The sequence below is a fragment of the Rhipicephalus microplus genome, chromosome 1 (genome assembly GCF_043290135.1).
Source record: "Rhipicephalus microplus isolate Deutch F79 chromosome 1, USDA_Rmic, whole genome shotgun sequence".
NCBI classification, from domain to species: domain Eukaryota; kingdom Metazoa; phylum Arthropoda; class Arachnida; order Ixodida; family Ixodidae; genus Rhipicephalus; species Rhipicephalus microplus.
Window position 1 is genome coordinate 68,883,799 of NC_134700.1, and position 14,183 is coordinate 68,897,981.

Here is a 14,183-nt window from a genome sequence, read left to right on the forward strand (position 1 = left end):
TGTAAGCACGTTGTGGCAGTTAGGGCGATTGCCACCTTCTCTGCACTTTCTGAGCTTCGAGTGAGTGCTGTGGCAGATGCGAGCTCTGCGGCCCCATAGTGAACGACGCTCAAAGCGATACTTTGTTGCGTCTGTATATCTGGCGTTCGGATCTTGGCTGTGATTTCGCCGTAGAACATCCACTCGTGCCTGCCTTCTTTTCTTGCGATGTGTGGGTGCATATTGCGCGGGATACGTGCAATATGCACCCATTAAGATTTACAGATGTTTGTCGGAATCCGTTCTTTTCGGTCCGCGTTTCTGTCGCCTCTAAATGTTTCGCTATAGTTCAGCCGTTGTAGCAATAATCTTCGTGTGGGCGAGAGGCTTAGCCGTCCTAGCTGGCTAGCCTTGTGTGCATTGGCTAGTTACTGCCAGGTATTGCACATGCCCATCTTCAGTAGTTTTGTGAAGGCCGTGAATGGAAGTGATTTTGGTGGCCTTACGAATCATGATGTTCGGCTTCTCTACCTCTGCATTCTTCAGCACGAGGTAGGGAGTGCCGTAGGTTATCCGACTGCTGAGGATAGCTTGCATCTTATGCAGCGTGTCTTCCTCTTTAAGGCCACTTCTACGGTTCGTTATTTGCCTGACGAGATGTGTTAGCTGAGATAGCGTTTGCTGTAGTCGAGAGAGTGCGGCCGCACCTGACCCATCTTTGTGAATGTGGAGCCCCAGTACTCGTAACATTTCCACTTTCTTGATGGGCTTTCCGTTGAGGACGATGCTGGGATCAGGTTCAATGTAGGCGGTTGGCTGCCCTCTCGTTCGGCACCTATAGATGAGGTGTTCCGACTTCTCGGAAGCACATCGGAGTCCACAATTTTTCAAGTACCTTTTAGTGATATCTACTGCTTTTTGTAGGCGCAATTCTTGCATTTCGGTATTTCAGGCGCTTGTCCACAATGTAATGTCGTCCGCATAAAAGACATGTCGCAGGTAATGTATAGCGTCAAGAAGGCTGGGTAACTTGATCAATGCAACGTTGAAAAGCAATGACGAAATGACCGAATTCTGCGGAGTACCTCTGCTCGGTAGTCAGAAAGTGTCGCTGCGAAGGTTGGAAATTCTCACTGTGGCTGTGTGGTACATTAGGAAATTCCTAACGCAGCTGTATAACCGAGGCCCGCAGCCCAGATGTTTGAGGTTGAAGTGGATAGCGTTGGGGCTGACGTTGTCGAAAGCCCCCTTCATAAAAATGGCTACGATGGAAGACTTGCTTTTGGTGCTCAGGTGGTCGACGATGTTTTCCGTGAGCAGAAGGTGTTAATAGGTGTTGCCTAAATACGAACACCGTGCTCTGAAAATGTCTTTGAGATATACCGTGTTAGCCAGCTGTGTACCATGGTGCTCAAATATTTTCCTTGCACACGAGGTAAGGGAAATGGGGCGCCGGCTCTCGGTGCTGAGGGGCTTGTTGGGTTTCAGGATCATAGTAATCTCTAATGTTTTCAGGTAGCCGTCATTTCTCCACTCTCCCAGCAAGCTTTAAAATACTAGAGTAGGCCTTCGGTGGCCTGCTGCGGAAGGTTGCGGAGATGCTTGTTCATATTGCGATCCTTCCCTGGGCTGGTGTTTCTAGTGAGTGTAGCTAGTGCTGCACCTAGTTCTGCCAGCGTAAGAGGTTGACGAAGGTCGGTGTTTCGTTTTCCGTCGCAGGCTTTGTCGTGTGCCGTTGGGGTTATAGGCGTGTCTCCGCACAGCTTCTTCTGAAGCTTTCGAAGGAGGCCCTCCTCTGATCCGGCGTAGTTGTGTATCAGCCTGCGAAGGTTTTGTCGCTGCTCCGTCCTTGAAGGGCCGTTGTCGGGAAAAGCGCGCAGAATGTGCCACGTTTTCCTAATGCTGAAAGTTTCTTGTAGTGCGTCGCAAAATGCAAACCACTTCTGTCTTCCTACTCCCGCGCTTGTTCAGTGAGCAGGGTGATTCTATTCTTGAGTTTATTATTTCGCTTCTGCCTCTTGATTCTCCTGACAAGAGATCTTCTTGGGTCCCAAAGATGGAGGAGGTGCGTGTAACGGCTGGTGCGACCTCATTCAGCTGTATTTTTTTTTGGTCTGTCGGTCAGCCACGTTGAGAACTTTCGTCACCCCATCGTCTACGTCATTGGTGGTGGCCTAAACATTTAGAACATCTGGGAATGAACTCCACTCTGTTATTTGGGCTGTGCCAATCATCTGGGGCTTGCGAGTGTGAGCTATAGTTATTTGAATGATGTGGTGTTTGCTTCCCAGGGTTTCGGGGAGACAGCTCCCGCTGAATGCACATTTAACGTGAACGTGAGATCAGGGTTTGTCGTCTCTGGTGACTTTATTCTCTACCCTTGTTGTATGGAGTGGATCATTACTCGGAGAGAGTCTGTGCTGCTGAGCTGTGTCGTGTACTCGGGTACCTTTGTTATGGTAGTAGCCCCAGCCCTGTGAAGGGCGTTAGTCTCTCATTATAATAACTTGATGGCCTCGTTCTCGAACAAAAAGATTGAATTCTGGCAGTTGGTCTTTTGGGGACTATACGCCCTCGCAACTATGAGTCTTTTTTGCGACTTCTTTTCCGGTAATATTTCTTTCATGGTGTTAGATTAGTGTGTTGACTGGTTCTGATTCCTGTACCGTGAAAGTGTTTCTTGTGGGGTTGCTGTACGCTTTGTTTGGAAGTGAGCGTTGTACCCTTCTAGCCGCACATTCTGTAAATTCGTTTTTTTGGTGCCATGAGGTCGGGAGTGTACAAAGGCAAGTGGATACCCCCCTTCCCCCTTCAGTGCACTGCGTCAGTCTCTATTACGAGGCTCTCGGAAGCTGCACGCTCATTGGTTCATGTGTGATGTCGTCAGCAAACATGGCCGCGCCCGCGACGATGCTGCAGGCAAGTCTAAATAAGCTCGCTGTGTTCGCTGAGGCAATTTTGATCGTGAAAAATGCCTTCCGATGATTTGAAAGCATGCGTAGAAACTTCAAGTGTGCCGAAAAATGCTGCGAGCGTGCTTCCATCGACGCTGCACTTCACTGCCGCCGGCAGTGTTGGTCCGTTTTCTACGACTGCAGGATACACCAAGAATTGGACAGTCGTATCCAGTGAAGATTAAGAAGACGTCAAGTTGCTTGTCTCGGCAAGTTTTTTTTTTCTTTGTAGTTCCGAACAGAGCGATAAAATGCGTGTTTACGAGACCATCGGGGCAGTCAAGTTCGCGAACGATGCTCGGGCAGGCGCAGCTTCGGTTACTACGCTACCCAGTGAGAGCACGACTATTGCTGCTGGTACACAGTGCCTTTAGTGCGCATAGACTTCATGGAATAAGCTAAACAATAACAAAAAGTTCGGCAGATCTACGTACCTGGGGATCAACGTTATGCGAAGCATGCACAGGAAAGGTGATCGTGCTGAAATTTTTTCATTGAGCGACACGTCATTAAATGACACTAGATATATGTACAAATATTGCTCGCACAGACATATGTTGAAGGATTTGAGATGTTTATATAACCAGTTGTTTGCACTTGAGCAACGATGCCAACTGGGACATGCGTATTTGCAACACCAGAAGCTGATATGAAGCTCGCGAGGATGCTGGTTTTGGGCACTGCTACATAAATCAACTTCAGCGCATGACAACTAACTACAATTGACGTTAACTAGACGTGGAGGCCGTGTCAAAGCAGTACATTTGTAATATTTATAAAATTGTGTAGGCAGCGCTGCAACCACTATTGATGTTTCACGAAGATTAGCGTCTATTTGAAAATTAGTTCTGAGACCTGGCGTAGCTCTGTGGTAAAATGCCTCATTGCCACGCAGAATGCTTGGGTTTGATTCCAGCTGGGACCCTGACATTTATTCTTTGCATTCGTCAGGTCGATGCTACCAATGTCGGGTAACACTCGCGGGTTAAAATTACCCATGTGTGTTCTCGGCGTTCCTGGGGAGATACTAAGGGTCAATCACGTGTGGCACATACCCGCCTACCAGCGGCACATTCCCTAACGTGGGTATGTGCCACTGTCTGGCGGGAAGTGTTTGACGATGTACGCGACGGGATTGTGACAGTATCCGTGTCTTGGCCAGCCCACCATATTCATCAAACCATATCGTCCCACGCTAATTTTGTTTCACGCCAAGTTAAGGGGGTGACCACGAGAGCTCCCAAACGTAAGCGGCTAAATAGATAGATAGATAGATAGATAGATAGGTTCAAATTCGTTGAAGTTCGCTAAGAAATGCTTCGCATTTATTTAAACTGAAACCCACAGCTTCGATTCTTTGTCGAAAGCTATAAAATAATTAAAAATTGGCGGACCCCACGTAAAGTGCGAATGGATGATATACGAAGCAGGAATGAAAAATGTTGATATGTTACTTGAAAATCAGCAGAACGTTACGAGGTGGAGGTAAATGTTACCGTACATGACTTCAGTGTCTTGATTATCATTTTTGGATGTGCCCTTTACCTTCGTCATCTATTCACGTCCTGTGATACCAAATTCAGTATATGTGGAGCTAGCGAAACGGCTGCGAGCAAGCTATGAGCGTGGTATGTTGTCATGTTCTTACATGACACGCGTGTCAGGATTGTCATGTTTGCACCAGTCATATATTTCGTCATCCATTGACGTCCCGTGACACCAAATTTGGTATATGTGACGCTAGTGAAATGGCCGCGAGTGGCTCACCAGTGTGACATGTAGTCATGTGATTATATGACACGCATGTTGTGATTATCATGTTTGGATGTGTCATTCACCTATGTCGTCCGTTCGCGTCACGTAATAACGAGTTTGGTACATGTGAAGCTAGCGAAACTATTTGGCTCGCGAACCAATTTGAAGAATCACTGAGGTAGAACGCTTTTCATAGGGCATGCAAGAACTTTTAGTCTAACTACAATTTATTATGTCAACTAGAGAGGACGCTTAAAAAGTAAATCACAAACAATGCAAAAGCCGCTTGCACATCACATTTTTTACTTACAGGCGCTGCAGCAGATGGGTTACAATGTCAAAGAAAATACCCCCTCATATATACAGCACACTTGTTCTCATTATAAGCCATTTCATAGAGTCATGAAATTTATAAAAAGGAAATTAATATAAAAATTAGGTCTAATACGACATTCGAAAATTATTAAACAATCACTTTTGCATGAAGAGTACTGTTTAGGTACAATCATTTTCGAATGCAAGCTTTACTAAGAAATGCTTGACATAGGAGCCTTAACCGCAGTTTAATTTGACGAGATGACAACACTTATCATCCTAGATCATTTTTCATTTTGCTACAGCTGTCATTTTTTGAGTGATCGTTTAGGACAAACCTTGAAGCCCTGTTCTGCATTTTTTCATGTTTGTCGCTTAAAGACATATGCCAAAGGATCTCATACGGCACAAGCGTAATCCGGCATAGCGTGAATGTATGCTCAATACACTATTGCTAGTAAACGTACAGGTACCTGTCTAAGGCTTCACTGTATAAAGTATAACAATTTGGCGGCCTTCGTCACCACTGAATCAACATGACTATTCCATAAGTGACCCTCCATGGTTTTTCATTTGTTATTCACCTACACGCAGCAGCACAGAAAAACCTGCTGTTCTTCAGTTCATTCAGGACACTGGACAGCTGTCTCTAGAAGACGGCCTCGGTCTTAGGCGCCACTCTTATTCCCGTATTTAATTCTGTTCCGTGAATCCCGTGCAGACGCTGCTTCCAGTTAGGGCTGCAGAAATAGCGTCTTTTGCACTTCTCATGCTCCTTCTCCAATCGCTCAAGTATGGTGGACAGCGACTACCATTTCACTGCTGTTAGCAGTTGTTTTGTGAAAGTTGCTAATATTAGAAAACTTTGTTGAATCTCATAGTGTTTGAAGATATTATTCTTGCTTTTTTACATGAATAACAGTTTCAAAGCGTGCTCAAAAACAAAATTTGGGTAAGCGGTAATATAGGTGCCGTTTGAAAAAATAGGCATTTATAGGCAATTATGGGCATTTAGGCACGAACACCTAAAATAGTCATTTATATGCACTATACAAACGCTAAAAAAGCCCTCCTTAACCTCTGATTTATTCTCATATATCCAAATGGCCCGATAGGAACGCAAAGAACAATATAGGCATTTGCCTATAATCCGGCCTCTAATTATGATATACCAAGTTTGGTATTGATACCATTATTGAAACGGCCAGGAGAGCGCTAAAAGTCGTAGGCGGCTAGATAGATAGATAGATAGATAGATAGATAGATAGACAGACAGACAGACAGACAGACAGACAGACAGACAGACAGACAGATAGATAGATAGATAGATAGATAGATAGATAGATAGATAGATAGATAGATAGATAGATAGATAGATAGATGTATAGGTAGACAGATAGATAGATAGATACATAGATAGATACATAGATAAATAGATACGCTCAAAGTCCGAAGTTCGCTAAGACATGCTTTGCATTTAAAAAAGTATGCATGCGCTTTTTGAGGCTTAACTGCAATACTGCTAGGTATTTTGGTGAAGGCATGTGTGGATTTTTACGATCGAGTGCTCAGAGTAAGCATCATGTTGCAAATCATTGCAGTTAGTGCCAGAAAAACTGCAGTGGATACATCAAAACTACAATCCGGAATTTTTTCGTGGTTGAGCCTGCATTCTTTACACATAAATCAAGTGACAAATGTCCTGTTATTGAAAAGAATAACCAGCTGCAGCTAAGTTGCACGTAGAAATAAAAAATGTACAGTCTTCTGCATTCCTTTTTACAGACAATGCATATTCGCATAAGGCAAAGGGATTATGATAGTGCGCCGAGTGCACGTGGCAGGAAGTGCTACACTGGCTGTAGCGTTTTGAATGATCACCCTTTCAGCCCTAGATTTTTTTATTTTGGTAGGATAGATTTTTCGTGCGTGTTTTTCTTGTAGTTGGCACCTCAGAAGATCACAAACAAAAAAATTAGCCAGTGGTGCAAGCATTTTTGGATGAACTAACGTGGCGTCTAATTAGGTCATCAGGTCTTAGGGATTGGAAAGTTGCAAAAAAATTGCCGTTTTATTCTTGCTAATGATTAGTGTACACGAAATGGGAACCAACGACTTATTTTTCAACATTATACTAATTGAAACAGCGTCAATATGACGTCCCGAAAATCGTGCTGAACCGTCTCAACTAACGCCCCCCAGCTTCACCGAAGACTTCGCTCACGCTTCTTCTTCTTTGTGGCTCGTAGCGCCACAAACATGCCCCAGTTTTGATGCCAATTGCAGTGAGGATCATTGAAAGACCATTCCACCAAGAATGAGCAGTATTGCTTACGTTTCCAAAATGCTAGAGGAAATTATGTGCGACGGTGTCAATTGATACCGCCAGGGCTGAAGGGTTATGAACAGTTTATAATCTGTTTGCAGCACCTTGCGGAAAAATTACATGGGCCCTTTGCAACACTGTTAGTTCTTACTCTATGCAAAAGAGTAAAAAAAATCATTACACCTTAGGTTAGCAGGTATAATGTGTGGTTTATGCATATTATGCTGACATTACCGTATATAGTCGCATAATGATCCCACTTTCTTTTTTAAATTCACTTCAACTTCGCGTTGCGATCATTAAGCGGGGTAAATTTTCTGTGAAAAAAATATTCTGGGCACAGGAAACGCAAAAGGTCGCTAATCAGAGTTTTTACAGTAGCTATAATGAACATAACCAAAAGTAAAAGTAAATTAAGGCTTACCTTTGTAATAAAATGCACGCATTACGCAGGAGCTACATGCATGGCACACTGCCCTTTGTGACGGTTAAAGGAACGTTCGTCACTATGTTTGTTGATAGCGGACGAGAAAGGATTAACACGAACTTTTTATTTCATGGCATGGGTGGAACGGCGGACGGCGCACGGATACGCTACTGTGTGCAGTGCCGTTAAGTCGGACGTCGCGGCCAACCCAGCAGTCAGGATCGCAACTCCGGAGGTCCAGGATCAGGCCACGGCTCACGAGGACCACACCCGGTAGGCCTCGCCCACGAACCTGCTCCCGGCCACTGCACCCAGACAGGAGCCGTTCGGCAGGTCTCGGCCTTGGACCTTGAACAGACACACCGGAGCTCGACCTGGCCGACACGTACGGGTCTCACGTCCGGCTCAGGAACGCTGCCAAGAACTCGTCCTCTCGAGCGGCGCACCACTTCCTCTGCTTTCGTGGCCTCAACCCTCGAGCTCTCTTTTCCGCACGTTCCTTCTTCTTGGCCAGGGCACCGCCAGGTACCCTCGGGTGCACACTGCAGCTCATGAGCTCGTGGCCCACGTCCGAGTCTGGCGCATCACTCGGCACCGCTAGGCGATCCTAGATACAGCCAGCAACTTCCATGGCACCTGGATCCTCGGCCACCCTGGACCTCGCCCGGTTCCGTGCTCCTCTGTGCGCACTCCCACGTCTCACCCGGCAGAACATCTCGCTCGTCCCTTGCCGAAGTGCGGCGCTCTGGTGACACCGGCACTTGGTGGCATGGGTGCGACTACTGAGCAGTCAACCCGCATCGGAGACGCGATGGTCCATGCGGGGAATGGCCAGCCCGTCCAGCGAAGAGCGTGCGCCGAGGCGCGATGCTCGACGCAACCATGACCATTAGCCAGGCTACGTTCATCACTGTGTTGAACGGCTGACCGCGGAGACGCCTCGCCGAGATCCGCGATGCCCTTGGCAAGGAAGAGAACAGCAGGCCAGGCCGCGCTCCGAGATGTAGTACTCGTGCCGGCAATGCCGCCCCAGCTGGTAGTTGGACGACAGTAGCGTGGACAGCCGCGTTCCCTGGCCGGAACCTGCATCGCCTGCGTCCAACGCTTCGGCCCGCTGTCTCCCGTCTCTCATCAAGCCAGGTCCTGAATGACTCGAGTTCTTCCTTTTCGTCGTCTTCATCATCCATTGGGTGTTCCTCTTCAGAATCTTCCTCATCGCTCAATCCAGGTTGGACAGCCACACTATCTTCACCTCTATGCACTTTGCTTTCCGATGTATGACGCTCTGGTGACACCGGCGCTTGATGGCATGGGTGCGACTACGGAGTAGTCAACCCGCATCGGAGACGCGATGCTCCATGCGGGGAATGGCCAGCCCATCCAGCGAAGAGCGTGCGCCGAGACGTGATGCTCGACGCAACCGTGACCATTAGCCAGGCCACGTTCATCGCTGTGTCGAACGGCTGACCGTGGAGACGCCTCGCCGAGATCCGCGAGGCCCTTGGCAAGGAAGAGAACAGCAGGCCAGGCCGCGCCCCGAGATGCAGTACTCGTGCCGGCAATGCCGCCCCAGCTGGTGGTTGGACGGTAGCAGCGTGGACGGCCGCGTTCCCTGGCCGGAACCTGGATCGCCTGCGTCCGACGCTTCGGCCCGCTGTTTCCCGTCTCTCATCAAGCCAGGCCCTGAATGACTCGAGTTCTTCCTTTTCGTCGTCTTCACCATCCATTGGGTGTTCCTCTTCAGAATCTTCCTCATCGCTCAATCCAGGTTAGACATCCACACCATCTTCACCTCCATGCACTTTGCTTTCCGATGTATGACGCTCTGGTGATACCGGCGCTTGATGGCATGGGTGCGACTACGGAGTGGTCAACCCGCATCGCAGACGCGATGCTCCATGCGGGGAATGGCCAGCCCGTCCAGCGAAGAGCGTGCACCGAGACGCGATGCTCGACGCAACCGTGACCATTAGCCAGGCCACGTTCATCGCTGTGTCGAACGGCTGACCGTGGAGACGCCTCGCCGAGATCCGCGATGCCCTCGGCCAGGAAGAGAACAGCAGGCCAGGACGCGCCCCGAGATGCAGTACTCGTGCCGGCAATGCCGCCCCAGCTGGTGGTTGGACGGCAGCAGCGTGGACGGCCGCGTTCCCTGGCCGGAACCTGGCTTGCCTGCGTCCGACGCTTCGGCCCGCTGTCTCCCGTCTACCGCTGCTTCGGCTCGTCCCCATCCACAAAGCCTCCCGCCACGTAATGGTCGCACGTGGCCCAATCGTGGCACGCCACCTCTATGGGCCACCACTGGTCATCAGCAGATTGGCTGACACTCACGCGCACATTACACGCGCCTTGCCCCGCACTTCCGTCGTTGTCGTTTTCTTCACTCATCACACCCTTTTATTTTTTACCTCTCTGACCCCCCAACGTTCATTCAGACTCCGAAGCATCACTGCCGTCAGTGTCGTCGCCGCACGATTCCCTGTCGGAACCGGCAGTGTCTTCACTGTCCCACAGAGGGTCATATTTCATTCCGCCAAGCGCGTTGGAAATGCCAGCTACAATTCATTCCGCCACATGAAGCGTGTCGTCCAGCCGGAACTGGCACGGCAGTTCTTTGTGGCTATTCTCAGCCTCCGGGAAACTGTGCACGCCTGCGTCCGTATCATGTCTAATGACACTGCATAACCGTCCTTGCTCATGTACTTCACGTATTCGAGGACTGCCTTTTCAATGTCAGGGAACTTGCCAGATTTGGGTCCGTGGAAAGCCCATCACGTGCTGTTAGTAGCCATAAGCATGTCGCTTTTTTTCGAATATAGGATCCAGATTTAGTCGATGCCGAAATGTCTGCCGGCAGCGCGGTTGCCGTGCTCTAGCGCGTAGTCAAGTGCCTTCAGTTTGAACTCGGCAGTAAAGCTCGCATATCGCCCCATGGTGAAACGGCGCTTCAAAAGAAGATTACAAAGCACACAAAAAAACGTGGTCTCAGGAAAAAAAACATTGCTGCGGGATGAACACAGGTCGACCAACAGGCGGCCGCCGCTGTAACAGTGTGGGATGATAGAACGAACATAGTGGCTCATGGGGCGAAGCACTCCGTGGAGCGAAGCCACCGCATTTTTTTTCTTCTTTGCGTCAGTTATGGAGGTTGTGAGTACGTCACGCGCGTCAAAACAGTTTCTTCCACCTAAATAAGAAATGGTTTCATTTTGAATCAGTAAATTTACGGCGTTAGCATAGTGATGCCCGCTTTCAAATCACAGAAACAATGATAGGTGCGTTCAGCTATACTTGGCACATGACCTGTCGATGCGGCAAGTTCAGGGTGCGATCATTACGAGAAAAAAAAAGTCGAATTTAGACGACAAAATTTAGACGTGTGGTCATTATGCGAGTGCGATCATTACGCTAGTAAATACGGTATTACCGTATTATTACTCAAAGGTGTAACTAACAAAATGGTACAATGCTACGTGGTTGACACATATTTTTTATCCATTGTTCAAAAACATACTGAAATTTTGGTGATCTTGGGAAAGTTAGTTCGCATTTTTCTTTCAGTGTATGCTAACCTTGGCCTATTGTACAAGTTGCTAACAGGTGGTATGTAAAGAGACTGCACATAATACAGAGACACAACACTCTTTTCATCTTCATTTCAAATTTCTTTATTTCAATACTTCAGTCCTCTTAGCTCCCCATGGAAGAAATCATTTGTCTTTTGCTACTGCTTAAGCTTGCTTCACTTTGGTAGCACTTTCTTTTAGAGCTTCTGGGATAATGAAGAGTACTGGCAGCAAAATTTTCATTTTCTTGTGTCAAATGAAAGGCCCAGCTTCCAATGATCTAGAAAATGTACTGCAAAGTGCGAGTACACTTCGCAAAAGTAATTACAATATGCTTTTAAAAACTACTTTTTTTTTTCTACAGTGCCCTAACATCGTAACACAATATGAGCTTCTCTCCATGTGCTTGTGTGAGAAATCATGAAAATTGCTCGGCTGCTTTGTACTATGGCTCAATTGCCGACCCACAAGCAGTCATTTTGATAGTTTTTCGGATTTTGAGTGACAATTTTGGTGCCTAATGTCATCACAACTAACCAGATTGCAGCATGAATTGCCTGATGTGCCACAGAAAACCTGACATTATTATAGGAGATAATATATCTTACCACAATTTTATTTGCTTCTCACTTGCTCAGAGTCACCCTTGTATCTATAATATTTGCATGGACGACTAAGCTCGCCTTTAAAAAGTGGTGCCGTACTCTTTTAGAACGTTGGCTGTGGAGGCCAATTCGAAGGTGCCGTTGAGGCCAACGTACCCGGCCGTCTTTAAATGTCACTGCTGGCTTGCCGTTTTGACAAAAGAGAACGGCCCCCTGTGCCTCGATGCTCAGTTTTGCAATTCTTTCATCACTAGCACCAAGTACAGAACCTTAATTCTTGGTAGAGCTGTATTCTGTTTTTTGTCAAAGTTTCCTTTTCACTCTCCTTCTGTACTTAGCTTCACCATATTCAGTTCTCTCTTCTGTCAGGCTGATCATCACTTCAACTCATAGTCACGTTGGCTGTTAAATATGTTGCTTTGTAGGAGCAGTGAAAAGTGTGCTCATGAATGTTGATTTGTTCTTGATTTTCTTTTCCTTTCCCACTCCTGTAATAGCCTCATTGAGGCTGCAGTATGTAAAAATACATAATAAGTGGCGTGCACCTCAGAGATGCTTAAAAAGGGCTATGCATGATCAGCTACATTATTTAAAGGCAGCTCTTTCATCTTTCTAGGAAGTCTGGACACATGCTTAATTACTGATTTATGTCCCAATTAGCTCGCTTCACTAGCCCATTGACTGCTGAATGACGCGGAGAAGTAAACCTGAGCGCAATTCGCTATTGGTTTGCCATTTATTCGGTTGATGACTCTGTAAAGCTGGCTCACTCTCTCCCTAATACTCACTTTTTGTCACACATATTTTAGTTTAGAAGGAGATCAGATTATTGGTATTCTCTTTTCTGCTTTTCCTGCCACCATCCTTTTACCAAGCATTTTTTTGGATTTTTTTACAATATTTCTTGAAGTTCATGTGAATGACCAACTGAGTAGAAAAGCATTTTGATTGTGCCATTTGTTGAGTCAGCTGCGTAAACTTTACCCCATTAATATGGCACTCGTGATATGATTGTACTTATCTTGTTGTGTGTTCTTTTTGGCCGGAGCATTTGAGCTGCTTGGTTAGCTTCATGTACGTCCACCGAATGCCGTCATGACCACCCAAGTGGCAGGGGTTATGATAAAGACAGAATATTTTTTTAATTAGTGTGGGTGGCACTGCGATCAATCCTGCTTGTGTCAGTTTTAGAGCTTCATTTTCTTCTCAAAACTTGACAACATTTACTGCTTTACACATGAGCAAGGTGGCATCTACAGTACAGATACTGCACCTCCGTTTTTCGTTAAAGCTTCTGGGTGAGATGGCCAGTGCTTTTTCTCTTGTCGTGTAATTTGGTTCGGTTTCGTTACACGTATGGCTGCGATAACCAATCACACAAAGTTAGTAGCTACTTGGCAGTCTATCATCTCACTATTAGAGTATCGCTCCTATTCAGTATTGTGATTCATCTGCACTCAGCTTGAATGGTGGAGCAGTCTAGTAAATTAAGCACGGGATCACGTCACAAAATTTTAACAATGCAAACCTCCACATGCTTCCATTTCTTGAGTTCAGTCTTTGATTTAGCCGCTTGTGCAGCTGTCGGTTCTTGTACTCGATGTTATGCCATCTCTGTGACTTCCTCTGTGATGTTGACACACCTAATTGTGCAGACTTCTTCCCATGTAACTGTCCTGAAGAACAAGTAAAAATATCGCCAGACAGCAGGCTGCTGAACTCGGAATTTAAAACCATTTTGTTCTCTCCTCCCCCACTTACAGGCTGGCCCCCAAAGCAATGTGGATCAGTGACCGGAGCCGGAATGCTGCCGCGTACTGCTGGTCAGTTCAGTGTCGACAACTACTGCAACAAGGACAGCATCTGTCTTTGTGGACTTTTTTTGAAGGCGTTTAGTACTCATAATTTCTCAATATGCTTGACAAGAATCTGCTGTGCAACATTACCTTTGCTAACATTTGAAAATGTAAAATGAACTCTTGAATCGCCAGAGCAAACCTCCTCCTATTGAGGCTTCATATTTACATTGAATAAAACAATGGCAAATAAAGCTTGTAGTGCTGAATGTTTTTGCTTCCACTTATCCTTAAACAAGCAAACTCTGTCCTGTTAAGTCATCTGCAAGCATAGTTACACTGCAGTACTGTCTGTCATCAGAAGTAAAAGCAAATTCGAACCCACCTCAACTTTTTGACTGCTGAATGTACTTTTAACTGTGCAATGACTTCGATTTCTAGCACGTTCATAATCCTCGAT

At 46.6% G+C, this 14,183-nt stretch overlaps 1 long non-coding RNA gene across 1 annotated transcript; it reads left to right on the forward strand.

The window, feature by feature from the left end:
• The first annotated feature begins 3,029 nt into the window (after positions 1-3,029).
• On the forward strand, positions 3,030-13,977 carry LOC142775292 (uncharacterized). The gene is made up of 2 exons (XR_012886733.1): positions 3,030-9,524; positions 13,691-13,977. It is a non-coding gene; the product is annotated as an uncharacterized LOC142775292 (long non-coding RNA).
• The last annotated feature ends 206 nt before the right edge of the window (positions 13,978-14,183 follow it).